General features: G+C 39.3%; 1 protein-coding gene across 5 annotated transcripts in view; it reads left to right on the top strand.

Annotated features, from left to right (window-relative positions):
* R3HCC1L (R3H domain and coiled-coil containing 1 like) overlaps positions 1 to 17,299 on the top strand; it is a 74,348-nt gene that overhangs the window by 24,521 nt on the left and 32,528 nt on the right. Inside the window, exon 1 of one of the 5 annotated variants that reach the window (XM_084772548.1) lies at positions 8,753 to 9,436. The exons of the other annotated variants lie outside the window; for them this stretch is intronic. The gene's annotated coding sequence lies outside the window, so the exon portion shown is untranslated. Of the gene's footprint in view, positions 1 to 8,752; positions 9,437 to 17,299 lie in introns of those variants that run through there. 5 annotated transcript variants of the gene reach the window in all.

Here is a 17,299-nt window from a genome sequence, read left to right as displayed (position 1 = left end):
CGAGACAGGGTTTAATCTGTCCTGACTTGACTGAGTATTCTTGATGTTGGTCTGCTTGGTAGATCCAAGATCCCATGCATTTGGGGTTATCGATGGTCTCACTGACAAACTCTAGGTGGTTTGATGGCTCTAACAGCGTCACACTCCACTGGATACACATATTCACAGATCTGCTCACCACTGTTGCGAGTTCATTTCCCAGAAATGAACTGGCTAGTAAAAATTTGGCAGGTAAGCCAGCTTTTCAAGTACTGCTAGGAACAGAGCCCAGCTGTTCCCTTTGGGCTTTGAGCTGTTGGAATTCATTGTGTTAGCAGCTAGAAAGAATCAAACTGTAACATTTTTAGCCTAGTTCATGACAGCAAAGCAGAGGTGTTAAGATTTCTGTTCTAGAGGTTTATACTGCAAGTAACTTAACCTGATTGTGTGTCTTAATATTACTGGGCTTCTGACCGCTGAAATATGGCTTGGATCGATGGTGGTTTGGAGAAAGGAGAAAGAGGGCTATCCATCATTCAGAGGCTCCATAGAAGCTGGCTGATAATGCTGCTTTCACCAAGCAGCCATCTGTCCATCCATCCATCAGTAGGATGAAATGAGATTTAGCGGAACAGGCAGCCGTAACTCTGAGACACTTTCTAACCAACAATTGTAGCTCTGGCCTGAGTCTGACCACAAAGCACAACACTGGGGTTTGGCGGGATGTGGCAGCAAGGGCAGTCTCTTCCCGTCACTGCCAGCCTAGAATGTATTCAGTTTGAGGCCCCAGTCCAACCTTCCTTCCCATACAGGTTTTGGCTAAATTTAGGATGATGAGATTGCCATTCTCCTTGAGCACCAGACAGTTTTTCAAGTTAAGCAAATGTTTTTCATGGAGAATATTTTTTGCTTAACACTAGAGGAACTTCTGTGTTTGTCATAGTAATGAGGGATGAGATTAAATTAAATTTAAATAATTTAATAATTTTATTTCATATAAGTCCATTTTCTTATTAAATTAAAATTTTACCCAGATTCTTAGTGAAAATTTAATTTTCATTTTTATTTCTCCCTATATTAGTGGCTCTTAAATGAAAGGAAGAAGATACAGACAGGGAAATGGGTAACATTATATGCGAGAGACTGGATGATACCTACAATGGATAATGAGGTTTTGATAAGTGAAATTCAACTATGTTTTCCTAGTTACTCTGTGCCTCCGAGTGCACCCCACCTCTGAGAGAGCCTCTTGATCAGTGTGTGGCACTTGGTGTGCTTATTGCCCATCCTGGTGTGTGTCCTGCTTATAGCCAGCTTCCTTGACCATATTATTGCAGTGGTCACTTCAGACCTCAGCTCCTGTTCTTTGTTCTGAAGCCTTGATTTTCACATCAGATTGAGGGAGGGGTTGAGGGAACCTAATGTACCGGAGATGTCTCGGAAATGAGAGCCTTGGATGAATTCCTGGGCTTATTGATCCACCGGCAGTTTATGCATCCTGACATTCATAATCTCAGTAGGCTGCTGATGTTCCTGATTAATGGGCCCAGGGGCTGTCCATCCGTCACTTCACATTAATTACTGAAGAGGTGTTTTTCCAGTGATTTACCTGACAGTGGGCTGTGATAAATACCCCTAAGCAGAGTGGGCAGTGATTAATCACAGGACCACACCCCTCCCCCCAATCCTTTCCCCCTAACCACAGGCCAGCACTGGGACCTGACCAAAGAGTGTCCCCTCCCCATAAGCTATCTATCTCCATAATTGCTTGTGGATGCATATTTATTGGGCATGAGACCTGGCAGATAGCATTTTAGAATTTGTGCCAAAGATGATGAAAAGTAAATCTTATTGGTAGGAAGAGCATGTAAGTGTATATGAGAGGCTCTTACGTTACCTTAAGAATTTGATATGCATGCATGCATGCATACATACATACATACTACGGATAGTTGCTTTGCAGGCTTCAAAAGAGGGCAAAGTGGGCTGGCTGGTTACATGGCTTAGCAGGTAAGGGAAGTTATCACACAAGCCTGGTAACGTGCATTCAATCCTCAGAAGCCATGGAGAGAGGGAAGCAACTCCACAGAGTTGTCCTCTGCCTCTGCATGTGCACTGCTGCATGTGTGCTGACACAGCATATCACATACATATATACAAACAGTAAGTTTTTTTTAAAAGTCTAGCTTTTGCATTCATGACACTTGTGGTTTATCCAGAGAAAATATATAAACAGATATAATTTAGGAAATTATTTTAGGTACAATACAGTTTAACTGGACTAGAACTCCAGGGTTCCATTTCTTACCTTATAGCTATAGAAAATGATAAGTCCCGAAATACTTTAATATCTTTCATGTGCAAGGCCTTATTTTCAGCTGTGGAGGATGAGTGTAATACAGCTGCAGATTTCAGAGAGCACAGTCTAATGTTCCCTGTCTCATTTGCTAAAAATATAAAAGCAAACTTCTCCAGAAAGTTGTTAAAGTAATTTAACTTGTGCATTCATTCTTCTTCTCTAGGTGTTTATTTAGTTCAGTTTTCATGGGTTTCAAGGAACATGTTAGGGACAATATCTACCTTCAAGAAACTTACGCCTTCCTTCCTCCCCCCTTCCTCCCTCCCTCCTTCCATCCCTCCCTCTGTCCCTTACTTCCTTTCTTCCTCCCCCCGACCCCCAAGACAGAGTTTCTCTGTGTAGCCTTGGCTGTCCTGGACTCACTTTGTAGACCAGGCTGGCCTTGTACTCAGATCTGTCTGCTTCTGCCTCCCGAGTGCTGTGATTACAGGTGTGTGCACTGCACCCAGCTTCTTTCTTAAGTATTTATGTGTGCATTGTGACAGGGGTTGTGTGCCGAGATCCCCTGCAGCTGGACTTATAGGCAGTTGTGATCTATCTGATGTGGGTACTGGGTCCTTAACTGCTGAGCCAACTCTCCAATCCAGGATTCTTGGGCATAAGATAACATTTTAAAAATGCAAAAAAAAAAAAAAAACAAAAAAGTGACTCCTCCATTAAAAAAAAAAAAAAGACATGGAGATTTGGGTTGCACCAAGTTTCTGGGCTCAAAGCAGTCAACCTGACCAAGTCTTCTGGGCAATCTACCTGGGATCTTAGGAATATGGCATCATGCTTGGCCATACGTGCAGCATTTAAACAATAATATCTTATATATAATGACATGAATGTCATAAGTGATTGAGTACGTATGAATTCACAGAAGTGTGAATCAGTTGCCTTTACATAGATAGTTACAGGATAAGGTGGGTTTTGTGATACATCGTTTGGGTGAATAGTGACTGGAGCTATTAGGCTGATTTTGTTCAAGTAGAGCATTTTAGAAGTTAGAAGGAGCAGGCTGTGATGTCATCCTGCCTAGATTGGAGGATTCACGTCTGAGAGTGGTGGCATCATGATTAAAATAGTATATTGATACCAAGTCCTGGAGGAACTTTAGTGCCTGGTAAGCTTGATTTATATCTTATAGGCCACAGTGAATCACTAAGGGTGAGGGGAGAGGGAGAGAGCTTGGATGTTGAACCTAGGGCCTTATAGCATTCTACTGAGCTATTTCTCCAGTCCTACTAGAGGCTTCCACCCCACCCCAGCTGAGGACGGAACCCAGGGTTAGTGCTTGCTAGGCAAGTGCTCTACCACTGAACTAATCCCCAGCCCCAAGAGAGGTTTCTTACTGTCTAGTCTATACTTAGCTTTAGGCTGCCCTTTTACCTTGTATTGCATAGAGCGTGTTTCTCCATGTGCTAGCTTTTCTCCTAAGAAGCTGCTTACTTGAGGCTGTGTAGCCACTTGGGTTATTTCCTGTGATGTATTTCATAGGTGTCTCAGTTCTTCCCTGCGTCTCAGGTGTGAGACTTTTCAGGAATTCTGCCCCTGCTTCTCAGAGGTTGCCTTTTTACCTGGCTACAGAGGATCTGTCCTTGTGCCTGGCAGATAGTAGCTCTTACTGTCTCTCACCCCCCACCCCTGCACATTTAGGCTTTTCTGGAAGGAGACATAAGGGAGCCTTGGTAGTTATCCACAGGATTTGCTGTTCTCTCCTTCCAAATGTGTGTCTCACTTTGCCTGTAGGTCCTTCTCTTTGTATTCATTGAGGTCCAAGGAGAAGATACTGTATGTAGGAATTTCCTTTGTTTCTGTGGCTACTAAGAGTTCTGTATGATCTTTTTTTTTTTTTAATTGAAAAATGAAATCATTCATATTACATCTCATTTGCTATCCCATCCCATGCATCCTCCCATTCCTCCCTCCCTCCCGCTTTTACCCCATTCCCCTTCCCTGTGACTGTGACTGAGGGGGACCTCCTCCCCCTGAATATGATGCTAGCGTATCAAGTCTCTTCTTGGTAGTATGCTATCCTTCCTCCAAGTGCCATCGGGCCTCCCCATCAAGGGGACATGGCCAAAGATGGGGCACCAGAGTTCGTGTGAAAGTCAGTCCCTAGTCTCCACTTAACTGTAGAGAATGTGCTGTCCCTTGGCTAGATCTGGGTAGGGGTTTGATGATGATGGCACGTATTGTCCTTGGTTGGTACCATAGATTGAGCTGAATCCCTGGGCCCAGATCTGCCCATCATAGTGTTGCAGCCACTTTGGAAATCTGTCTGGCGCTATCTCAGAAAACTGGGAATAGGGCTTCCTCAAGACCCAGCTATTCCACTCCTTGGAATATACCCAGAAGATGCTCCAGCCCAGGACAGGGACATATGCTCAACCATGTTCATAGCGGCCTTATTCATAATAGCCAGAACATGGAAACCGCCTAAGTGTCCCTCAGTAGAAGAATGGATAGAGAAACTGTGGTACATTTACACTATGGAATACTACTCTGCTGTTGAAAACAAGGAATTTCCAAAATTTGTGGACAAATGGATGGCACTAGAACTGATCATAATGAGTGAGCTAACACAGAAGCAGAAGAGAGACTCAAGTGGTATATACTCACTTATAACTGGACACTAGCCCAAGGGGCATGTCTCATGAAAGTCTTCACTTACCAGGAAAGTGGGATAGAGGTGAGGACATCTTATTGGGACTCTAGGTGAGAGAAATACAGGAGTTGGGAAATAGATGGATCCAGAGGGTCCTAGAAACCTACAAGAAGAGTTCTGTATGATCTTATAGTAACCTGTAGTTGGTCTGTAGCTGAGTTGTAGCTGCCTTCTCTAGTGTCCAGTGTATATCTCATGTTCACCAGTCCTTTGAAGAGCCTTTTTTCAGATTTGAGGCATTTATCCCTAGACTTTGGATTAATTGCTTTGTGATATATACAATCACAAATTTTCTTGAAACCCGCAAAGGTCACGCTTCAGAATTCTGGGGAAATTTTTGGTTGATACATTATCTGCCTTTCTTTTTTTGTTTACAAATGAGAAAATATTCTTTCTGACTTCCTCTACCATAAGTAGCCCTCATGAATCAGATAGCAGTGGCTTAGATAGGAAGGTACGTACAGAGGTCATAAAGCTGGACAGTCTCAAAACGATGGAGTTTAAAACAAATATGCCACACTGTCCACCCTTAAAAGTAAGGTTGCCCACAAATCAAGAGTTGCATTTCTGACAAGCAATTCTGAACCTGGATATTAGAGCAGAGAGGATGTGAATTCTGACACTTTAGCTTGTTAGAGATGTGACCTCTTCTTTTGTAAAGTAATCATAAAATTACATGTTTGTGAAGGAGTGGTGTCCGCGGGTGGTGAGATGGCATATATGAACACTTACCTACCCTGGTGCTGCATTTGGTGACTTCTTTGGTGCATCACAAACTACATACAGTTTCCTGGAGGCAACAGCCTTTGGGTTCTCTGCATTTATTTACTTACTTTTTATGTGTGTATATGTACATTTGTCATTCTCTCTTTCTGCCTTGTGCTTACTGAGATTGTCAGACCTGTGGTGAGCACCCTTCACTGGGCAATCTTACTGACCAAACAATCAATGTCTTAGTGCCATTATATTAATTTCAATGAGTATACATAATATTTCTATGCAAAAGTGGGTAGTGCTTTAAAAAAATACAGAGTATCAGTTCATTGATGATGGTATGAAATTGTGATTTTCAAGAATGAACCCTGGTGAGTAAGGGCTTAAATATACATCTGGTTTAATTTTGTTGTCACTATTATTTACACATGAGTTTAGTTTCTGTAAATATTTAATACATGTCACATGCACATGCTTTACTAGGAAAATAATTAATGAATTCAGTCAAAGAAATAACATAATGATAAAGAATTTGTATGTTTAAAGAATGTGTGTTTCTTTTACTGATCACACATAAACACATTCTCAATGGGACATTGAGTTGCTACTGCTTCGTTTAGGGACGCTTGCTTTTGTACTCTTATTTTTGTACTTTTATTGACCTAATTATTAATGACATTCGTATGGTAGGAATGCTGCTTATGTATGGGGAATAGAAAAACATAAGGCTTAGTTTTGCTTTTACGTAGCTCAGAGGCTAACTGGGAGTCAGACAGGTTGATGGTTTGGTGTGGCAGCAGGGAGTAGAGAACACCTGGCTCATACTTAGTTGCTCAAGCAATGTCTATTGACATTGACAACATGCTAGTATTCCTTAAGCTTTGAAGGATCACAGAAGGAAGATTTATCTCACAAATAAACAGCCCTAAACCGTCTTTGGCAAGTAGGTTTTTACGTGGCAATAGAAAGAGTTGGCTATGTTAGTTATAGGATTTATGTTCGGCAAACCCACATAAGGGTAGAACCTTAAAACTTGATCAGCTTTATTGACTCATTGGTGTTCTTCTTGCTTTCCAGTTCATAGCTCAGTTAGGTTGTCTAGAGACATGAAAGGGAGAGAGTTAGGGCCTCTGGTGTTCTAGCCATCAGCTAATTGAAACTGTTATTCCTAGTTCTCTTTTCCAGAGCAGTACGTATATTAAAGTGGAGCTGGTGTGATGGCACCCACCTGCAGTCTCCATAGTCAGGAGCACAAGGGAAGAGTGGGGCTAGCGTGGGCTGTCTTCAGAAGAGATCCTGTATCAGAAACAACCAAACAATAAGGACTCATAAAAAAGACTTTAAAGTGGAGGCCTGGCATAGTGGCACATACCTACCTGTAACTCAGCATTTGGGAAGTGGAGGCAGGAGGATTGCAAGTTTGAGGGCAGATTGGGCTATATAGTAGGTTCCAGGCCAATTTGGGATACATGGCATGAATTTATGTCAAAAAAGAAAGAAAGAAAAAAGGAAAAAAAGTGAATAGTACTAAAAACTGTTGTAAAACTAAACAAGGCATCTCTGAGAACAAACAAATGAACTCTTTGCTGTTCTTTGGCCTTAGGTGTATAATATAATAAACATTTCTTGATGCCTCACTTTTATGATTTTAGAACTGGACTAGTAATAATAGAGTAATAAAAACTTAATAATAATGGTGGCGTTTTAAAGAAGATTAAATGAGACTCTGCTATAGTGAGAACAACAGGGTCATGAGATGAGCAGTAAGATTGGACAAGTGGCCAGAAGACGTTCATGTGAAGATCACACATCCCGCTGTAATGGGAGACATTAGTTAGAAGTTTTTTGTTTTTTTAAAAATTTTTTTGTATATAATTTGGAGGTGGTTGGATTTTCATTGCCCAATAAATTGAAAGAGTGAAAATGCTTAGTCATAGCAAGAAATGATAGGTGGCAAAGAAAGTGATAAAAAAATCATGTATCTGGAGATGAAAATGTAGGTATCGTATATGTGGGTTATTCACAGTGGATAGGTGTTGGCTTACACACAGCCCAGTAGGGCAGTGTGAATACAGCTGTGAAATGTCTTTAAATGATTCTGCTTATTGCTTGTGAACCTATTCTTTCATACCTTTGAGGAAGGACTTTAAATGAACATCTACTTGACTTATTTCTCCTTAGTTCAGTTAAAGTCCAGCATGTTAAAGAGACACAGTGAAGTAATTTCTTCACATACACTTAAACTTTACAGATTGCCTTACTATGTTAATTCAATTTGTAATACATATTTTATATAGTCTGGTTTGAATAGAAGTGAAGAAGTAACCTTCAAATGGATATAGAATTATTTTGTGTTTCAAGTGTGACAGTGCAAGTGTACTATGGAGGACACCTTCAGACAACTGTAGCAAAGTCATTTGTGCTTCATTAGTGGAGTTCATAGACATAAACATGCCTCGCTTTTCAGCTCTCAGGTATAGACATTACAGAAGCGTATAGCAGAAGTCCCTTTCTTGTGTTTGGGTCAAGTCTACTAGAAAGTGAAGCTCTTGTGCTTCGTTTTTCTTATTTGCATATATGGTGTTTGTGCCTGACACTAGGACGGGGAACTTTCAATGGAAGCATTGAGTGGATTTCTGACATCTTTTTTATTTTGCTGAGTAAGATTTCTGATTGGGTGAAACAGTTTGATAATTTTTGTTTGTTTGCTTGTTTTTTGAGACAGGGTTTCTTTGTGTAGCCTTGGCTGTCCTGGACATGCTTTGTAGACCAGGCTGGCCTTGAACTCACAGCAGTTTACTTGCCTCTGCCTCCCTGAGTGCTGGCATTAAAGGCATGTGCCACATGCCCTATTATGGCTAAGGATTTTTAAATTTAAAAAGCAAAACAAGTCAGGCAGTGGTGGTACATGGTGCCTTTAATCCCAGCACACTGAAGGCAGAGGCAGGCGGATCTGTGAATTTGAAGCCAACCTGGTCTACAGAGCAAGTACTAGGCTAGCCAAGGCTATACAGAGAAACCCTGTCTTCAAAGACCAAAATAAATAAATAAATAGCAGGGTATTTTATAAATTTGAAACTTCTGCATAGTATGGGAACAATTGAGTGACAACAGCTGCAGGATGGGAGAATATATTTTGCATACTGTATGCCATAAGTGTTACTATCTAGGCAAGGAATCCCAGCAACTCAATCACAAATAACCTGATTAAGATAGGAGCAACAGATCTGAATGCATAGTTTGCCAGAGATGTTTAAGAGGCCATAAAATGTGTGCAAAAAAATGTTTCAACAGGAAATGCAAGTCAAAGCTACAGTGATAAGTTATTTTACACCTATTAGGATAGTAGCTACTGTAAACATAACCACATCTAAACAGATGTAAGGAGATTGGAACCTTTGCACATTGTTGTTGAGATTTGTAAAATGGTGCAATTGCAATGGATTATAACATGAAAGTCCTCCAGAATGCCAAAAAATAGAATTACCATATATGCTAATGACTCCATTTTTAGATATCCATTAGAAAAGATTGAAAACAGTATCTTGAAGAAGTATATGCTTTCTTATGTCTATTGCAGCAAAATTCACAGTAATGAAGGTGTGAATGCAACCTGAGTGTTCATTGTAGCTGAATGAGCAAAGAAAATGTGTGTACATAGTGGAATATAATTCAGTCTTAAAGAGGAGGGAGCTCCTGCTAATGACACAACTACACGATGTTACTTACATGAGGTATGTAAATCAGATACATAGAAGCAAATGTAGAATAGTTGCCAATGGCTACAGAGATGGGGTAAACAAGGACTAATTGTTCATTGAGTGTAAAATTGAAGTGATGCTAGTGATCTGTCATTCAACAAAGTGTAAATCAGCAGTATTCTACAATATTCAACAATGTACGTCAGCAGTATCCTCCAATATATTCAGTATTCAGTAATATTCAAAAACTCCAATGTTCAGATCATGTATACATTAGCAATATCCTGCAAAATTAACAATGTATGTAAGTTACCATACTCCACAGGCAAATGTTATGTGCATCTATTGAAGACAAGATAGTATAGTTTTATAATCAAGTTTAGTTGGTGGGGACAAGATCATTTTAGATCAAGATAAAGAAGTTAAGCTATTGGAGTTGAGATAGGATAGATATTGAATCTCATTTGGAAATCTAGACCCAACAAGACAGGAAAAACACTTACTTCAGACGGGACAGACGCAGATGGCCACTTCACTGTGAATGTAACATGTATAGAACTCATTATTCTCATGATTGTCACATGCTTCTCCCTGCTGTATGTAGTTTGTTTTATACATATGTAAAAGATTGGGATTGGTAAATGGCTTGGCTGATACGGACACTTGCCACTGAGTCTGTTGACCTGGTCATTCCCTGGGACCCACATATTTGAAGGTGAGAACCAACTACTACAAGTTGTTCTCTGACTCTATACTTGCACCCTGACATCTGCATACCACCCACCCATACGATAGTTAAAAAATAAAATATACAAAGGGTCTAGATAGAGCCTTGGAAGATAACACTAATATTTTGCCAAAATAGTATAGATCTCATTTTTTGTTAACTTTATCTTTTATTATATTTTTCTCCTTTTTGAGTTCTTGTGAATTTTCTTTTTAATTAATTTTGTAAGTTAGCATACAAAGTAATGGGATCCACTATGGCATTTTTATCCATGTGTTGTTACATGTTTTTCTAATTCATCCCCCTATCCTCTATGGGCTGGTTCCTTCTATCTCTGAAACAGTCCTATCTTAGCATTCATGTAGTTCATTGCTCACTCTTCCTCTACTCCTCTAATATCTCCTCTTCTTCCTCCTCATCTTCTTCTTCCTCCTCCTCCTTCTCCCTCCTCCTCCTCCTTCTTCTTTTTAGATTTATCATTTATACAATAGTCTGCCCATTTGTGTGCCTGCCCACCACAAGAAGGCACCAGATCTCATTATAGGTGATTATAAGCCACCATGTGGTTGCTGGGAATTGAACTCGAGGCCTTTGGAAGAGCACACGGTGCTCTTAACCTCTGAGCCGTCTCTCCAGCATCATCTCTTCTTTTATGATAGCCTTTCTAGTTTCATGACCTCCCCCATACACATATACACATTCTGCATATGAGAAAAACCATGTAGTATTTTGTCATCCTGCGTCTGGTTTAGTCACTTAACTCAATGATTTCCGGTATCATCTGTTTTTCTGAAAATGTTATAATTTTATTTATTTTTTACTGCTTAATACAATTCCTTATTGTATCGACACCACATTTTTTTTATTCATCATTTACTAGGCAGCGAGGCTGCTTCTGTTTCCTAGCTACTGTGACTAGTGCAACAGTAAATGTAGATGTGCAGGTCTCTGGTCTAGTGACTTAGCTTCCTTTGGGTATATAGTGGAACCCCCAGGTCATATGGTAGTTCTTTTGTTAGTTGTATAAGAAACCTCCACTCTCAATTTTCGCCATTTGGTTGGTTGTAGGTTTATCATGTATAGACTTTATTTTGTTTCAATTTTTTTCTTAAAACTAATTTATTCTCCTTTATAGAACTTGGAGTGGAGCCATCTGTTGTTGTTGTTGTTGGGTTTTTTTGTGTGTTTTGTTTTTGTTTTGTGTGTGTGTGTGTGTGTGTGTGTGTGTGTGTGTGTAAAACCTCATTCTCTCTACATAAGGCCTCATTCTTCCGATAATAGCCTTTAGTGACCAAGTATAAAGTACTTGAAATCTGATTTGATGATCAGATTCTGAGCACTGTATAAAAGCTTGATGTTGACTACTAATGTCCATCCAGTACTCCAAAAATACAAACTGACTAATCACTAAAGAATAGTGAATTTATAAATGTGGTTTTTACACTAATTAGACTCAAATGTCAGACTGAGTTTTCATAGGTTTTAATTATTCTTGAAATTTTGTTAAGCCAAGAATAGGTTTTACAAGATTTTGAATATGTAAACTTGGTTAGGTAGAAATACTGAGATTTTCAGTTGTCATTTGGTAGATAATTGAACAGTATAAAATATTGTATTCTTTATAACATTTCTCTTTTACTTTTAATAAAGGTAGGCTGTTAGAGTACGGTGGTTGGCAACCTTCCTAATAGCATGACCCTCTAGCACAGTTAGTTCCTCATGTTGTAGTGACCCTCACTCAGACTTCATAACTATAATTTTGCTACTGTAACGAATCATAATGTAAATATCTGATATATGATATGCAGGTTGTCTGATTGTGACACACACACACACACGTTGAGAACCACTGTTCTGATACATCTAAGAACTACCAAAATGAGAGCAGATGAAACGTAAAGTGAGGGGTGGCTAGAGTAGCAGCTAGGAAGTTTTGGGGGGTAGGTAGCTGAGGTGCTAAATTACATAAGTCTTTATGTGCGATGCAAGATATTTTAAGTTTCTCTGTAGGGAAGAGTCATTGAAGGGTCTTTTGAGCAAACCTGTGGAAATGCCAAGGGCAGCGATGACGAGAGTTGTGTCCAGAACAGCTGAGTAATACGACTGGACTGTGAAACTGAGGAAGGAAGAACAGTCATGACTTGGGGGAGAATAGTGAAAACTTTTAAGTGCACGATAATCTTAGAGCCCAGAAATCTTTTAATTAGTTGCTGTATTTTGTATTTGACATCTCGTTTTGTAAGTATACTGACTTTATTTTTAAGATACTTTGCCAGTTCTTTGCAAATGAAATACAAATTGCTGAACTGAAGGGCCTTGGCAGCTCTGGTTTTGCCAGTTTCTACATTAACTAAAAACAATAAAGAATACTCTTGAAAGTGCTGTAAAGCCAGGGCAAAGGAACAGTTCTAAAGCTAGGGCCTTGCACGGTTTCAAACACAAGTTTTAAGAAGCCTCTGTTTTTAAGAGAGAAATGTTAAGGTGGTGAGCAGTGCTCCTGAGTGTGGTGAGCATCTATTTTATTTCAAGGGTGTGTTGTATAACTTGTCTTGTTTGGGATTTGTGAAACACAGTAGATTTTTGCATTTCTAATACTTTAGAAATCATTTCGAGCTTACACATTACTTTGGTGTGTTTCTGTGTTGCTGAAGTAGACAATACAAAGAGGAAGAACAGGCTACCTTGGCTTATGACTTTAGCAATATGGAAACATCTTAGAACAGTGCTGTCCTGTTAGAAGTATTACATGGGGTAGGAATGTGAACCATGTAAGATGATTGTAAATTCATCAGCCACTTTTGAAGATAAAAAATAAGAATGAGATTAATGTTTTATATAAACTAGTATATCTAAAACGGTATCTGTATATAATCAACATAAAAATGATATTGAGACGTTTTAAGTTTTTGTGTGTTCATGCACACATGCATGCCCCAAGTCTTTGAAATCCCAGAGTGTAACCAGCATCTCACTTCAGACTGACCACACTTCATATGTTCCAGTGCTGTGTGTATTTGTGTTGGTCCGTGCAGTCCTAGAATATTCTTAAGTCAACAAAGGTTGCTCAGCATTCTGCAACACTATCTTCCCAACATCAAGTAATTTATGTGCTGCTTGTTTTATTGTACTGTCAAGCATGTTAAAGCATTCCCTCTTTTCTCCATTCATCATTTCCTTACCCACCGTAGTTCTGTCTAGTAAAGATCTATTTATGGACATTCACTGCCTGTGGTTTCTCTTATGCCAGCTTATTGTACTATCCTGCTTTACTAAAATAGTCTTTGAATTTCAGTGATTTTGTTTTTAATCACAGAATACTGCATCCTTGTTGTAACAAATTTAAATAATGTGAAGCATGTAGTATAAAATGGTAGTCTTTTGACATCGTTTTTCCTCTTTTATTTCTTGCTCTTTTATATGTAACAGTGTAGATAATTCTCCTTAGAAATACACATTTATGAAAAATTATTGCTAACTGAAAGAGGAGTACCTGGAAAATATTTTTTAAATGGTCTATTAAAAGTGGACATTAAAGTGTGTGTGTGTGTGTGTGTGTGTGTGTGTGTGTGTGTGTGTGTGTGTGTGTACTTTTTATTTAAGACAGTGTCTCATGTGTCTTATGCTGGCTGGACACTGACTGTGTGACCAAGGATAACCTTCTGCTGATCCCCTGCTGTACCTCTCAAGTGCTGGGATTATAGGATGAGCTACTTGTTTTATGTAAATGTTGGGAATTGAACCCAGGACCTCATTTATGCTAGACAAACCGCCTACCAACTGAGCTACATTCCCAGCCCCTCATTATTATTAATTAAAAATTTTTTTTGTCAAGAACAGTCTTCATATACTACATATTTAGTAAATTTTCAGTTATAATTAGAGTTGTGCTGGTTCTCAGAATTAAAGAATTGGGTGTGTAAATGTATCTCACTGATAGAGCACATGTTAGCACACACAGGGCCCTGGACTCTACCTCTAGTACCAAACAAAGGGAAAATAAAAGATGTGATGCTTTCTGGGTCTAGTCAAACATGTAATAGGCTGGTAGCACCCTTTGTGTTGTTTTCTGTTGGTCTAGCATTTCTCAGATAGAACAGACTAGTATAGAACTCTTTAAACTTTTTCCACTTTGTAAACTCTCTTGCCTGAGAAATTTGTATGTAGCTCTGGCCATGTACGTATACTAGTTACTCTTTGTTGCTGTGACCAGAAGCCATGACCAAAAGGCACACGTGGGAGAAAGAGTTCATAATGGTGGGGGAGGCATGGGGAGGTGGCTGGCACAGGAAGCAGGGAGAGGCTGTACTGTGGAAGTCCGCCCCAGTGGTGTACTTCTAGAGAAGGCTGTGCCTCCTAAAGGTGACAACACTTCCTCCAGCAAGGCCACACCTTCAATCCTTTCAGAAGGTACCACCCCCTGATGACCAGGTATTCAAACCACCATCATCAGTGCGGAGACTGTCCTTTCCCATAAACACAATACCAAATAACAAGTGCATTTTAGGTTGTTTTCAAAAATTTTTGGAAACTCTGTTCTGGTTCTCAAGTCAAAATTTATTTAGTGTTTTCTTTTTTTAAATGACATCAAGTTATCTCATAATTTTTATAATAAACCATTCTAACAGTAGAAAGATACAGTTACTTGATGTGTATTGAGGAGTGAGAATAGGAAAGTTAAATCTTCGTTTTCTGTCTTTAAGCCATTCTTTCTGTGAGAGCAGAAAACATTACAGTTCAGTTAAAATATTGTAGTTCATAACCTGCAGTAGTATTGTGTGACATAATGGTGTGTTCAGTGCAGAGTGTTATGAAATATAATGCAGTGGGGGGGTACCCTTGGTGCGCCCAAGCCAAGGTGCACCCCCGAGAAACTACACCATGCAACAAATCTGCTGTAAAAGGTTTATTAGAGGAGGAGAGAGTGGGGAAGGGTGGAGGCAGCTAGAGAGCCATGAGGGCAGAGAGAGGGCAGAGAACTGGGCTAGCGGGTTCTGTGATCAGCCGCACCTGGCAGGAGGGTAGGCTAGTGGGATTGCCTGTGCAGTTCCACTAACACCGTGTGTGTGTGTGTGTGTGTGTGTGTGTGTGTGTGTGTGTGTGTGCGCGCGCGCGCACCGCACACAAAGGTTACAGTGAAATTGGAGGATGCAACACAGGTAATTTGTGCCCCAAATTTCTTAAATGGATTCATTTTTTATTTTGATCATTGTATAATCAGTGATAGAACCTTACCTGTCATGTGTATGGCCCCAGACTCCATTCCAATACCAGTAAAATCTATTTGCCAAACAGTCAAGAAGAGAGACTCAAATAGCACTTTGCCATTACAAGAGAATTATTTTAAATATGTCTACTCAAAATTGTTTTCTGACAGCTACAGATGAGGTCTGTAAACACACAATTTTAACCTTCTGTGTTATATGGTAATTTTCGTAGCCCATAGACCAGTCTCACTTGAGTATACAGAAAAGGCAAGCCAAGTGTATAACCAGGGAGTATTTCCCACTGTTTTGAAGAACCACTTGTTATAAAACAAATCCCATATGGTGTGGGACTGCCAAGGATTGTGCTTAGTCTTTTGTTGATGTTCTGTCTACCTGCTGAGTCTTGTGTTCAAGGCAGTTGCATTGGCGTTTTACTATATGAGAGTTGTCGTTTGTGTTTGTTGTGTACCCTTTATGCAAATGTACCGCATTGAGCTTTTTTTCTTTTTTCTTTTTTGCTTGCAGATTGCTTAAGAGGATGCCAGACTCAGAGCTCACTATGTATATCTTAGTTGAGACATTTCTTTATTCTAAAACATTTCATAATTTTAAACATTCAGTGAAACTTAAGTTTCAGAAAATAGACTTGAAATAAATCTTTTGCCAAAATATTTTCAATTAAGAATGTTTTTTCTCTTATCCTCATATTTTTGTTTATTAACATGTGGATTGATTGTGCCTTGGTTCCTTTTCAAAGGAGATTGACAAGGCTTTTAAAAAGAAAAACAGAAAGACACCTGTTATGTATTGATTGTTGCATCTCAGTTCTGGATTTTCCAGAAAGGGACACAAAAAGGACACAAGTTGTGTCTAGTGAAGGGACTATATAATTTTGGGAGACATGCTCTTTTTTCTTATATAAATGGAGCATTAGATAATAATCTTATTTGACCTTGCAAAAGTTAGAAAATGTTTTTCATATAGAAATTTCCTATAATGACCAACTAGAGCAGCCGTGATTTTAATATTGATATTTTAACTTAGGAAATCTTAGTACGTGTTCTTAGCTAGGATACATGGTTTGTTTGCTTTTCAGGAAAATGCTATGGCCTGAGTGGTAAATGTGGAGAGACTTGTATTTGGTGGGAAAATCATTATTTTGCAGCTATCATAAAAACTGGATCAGATTAAAACCATCAGATTTAGCTAAATGCTATCAAAAGGTTCAGGGAGGAAATCAGCCTGGGGGAGGGAGAGAAGCAGGAAAGAGGAGGGGCCATGTGTGATTGTAAATGATAAGGCGCATGTGATAAAATGTTAACAGTAGGTGAATTAGGTAAAAAAAAATTTCAGCACTCAGAGGGTGGAGCAGGATTTTGAGTTTGAGACCAGTCTAATGTGTATAGTGAGTTCAAGATAAACATCGAACCCCCCCCCCACAGACACCCCAAAAAGAAAAGGAAAAAGTTGAGTTAACATGCATGGTTTAGTTATGAAGCATTTGTATGAACCAACAAAGTAATAGAACTTTAAAGAATTTGTCCTACAAGCATAGTTAGCATACCCAAAGGTCATTTCTTCCAAACGTTGTTTACTCTCAGCTTCTTTAGAGCCCTTCCTTGGTCTAGTCGCTTTATGGTTGAATTGTCTACTGAGTGTTTAAAGGGCTAATGCCCTGTTGTGATTTGAAGAGCTGTGTATGGGTAGATAACAAATACAGGGCAAGCAGTGTGGACCTGTGCTGAAGTGGTGAAGCTTGCCTTGTGTTATTTATGCTCTTAGGAAGATAGATCAGAGAGGTACTTAAAGCTACTAACATTTTCTTTTCCTCAAGAGAACTTTAAAACAGTAGAAGCAGTAGGAGAGGTGTTAAAGTAAATATAGTCCTAATGCACAGAAGTTACAGAGAAAATAATTTAGCCTGAGTCGTCTCATAGATGTATTTTAGTAATTGGCTCCTTTCTA

Source organism: Acomys minous (genome assembly GCF_964271855.1).
Source record: "Acomys minous genome assembly, chromosome: 2".
In the NCBI taxonomy this organism is placed as follows: Eukaryota; Metazoa; Chordata; class Mammalia; order Rodentia; family Muridae; genus Acomys; species Acomys minous.
Note: the sequence above shows the minus strand (reverse complement) of the source record. Positions and strands in the feature narration are given on the sequence as shown.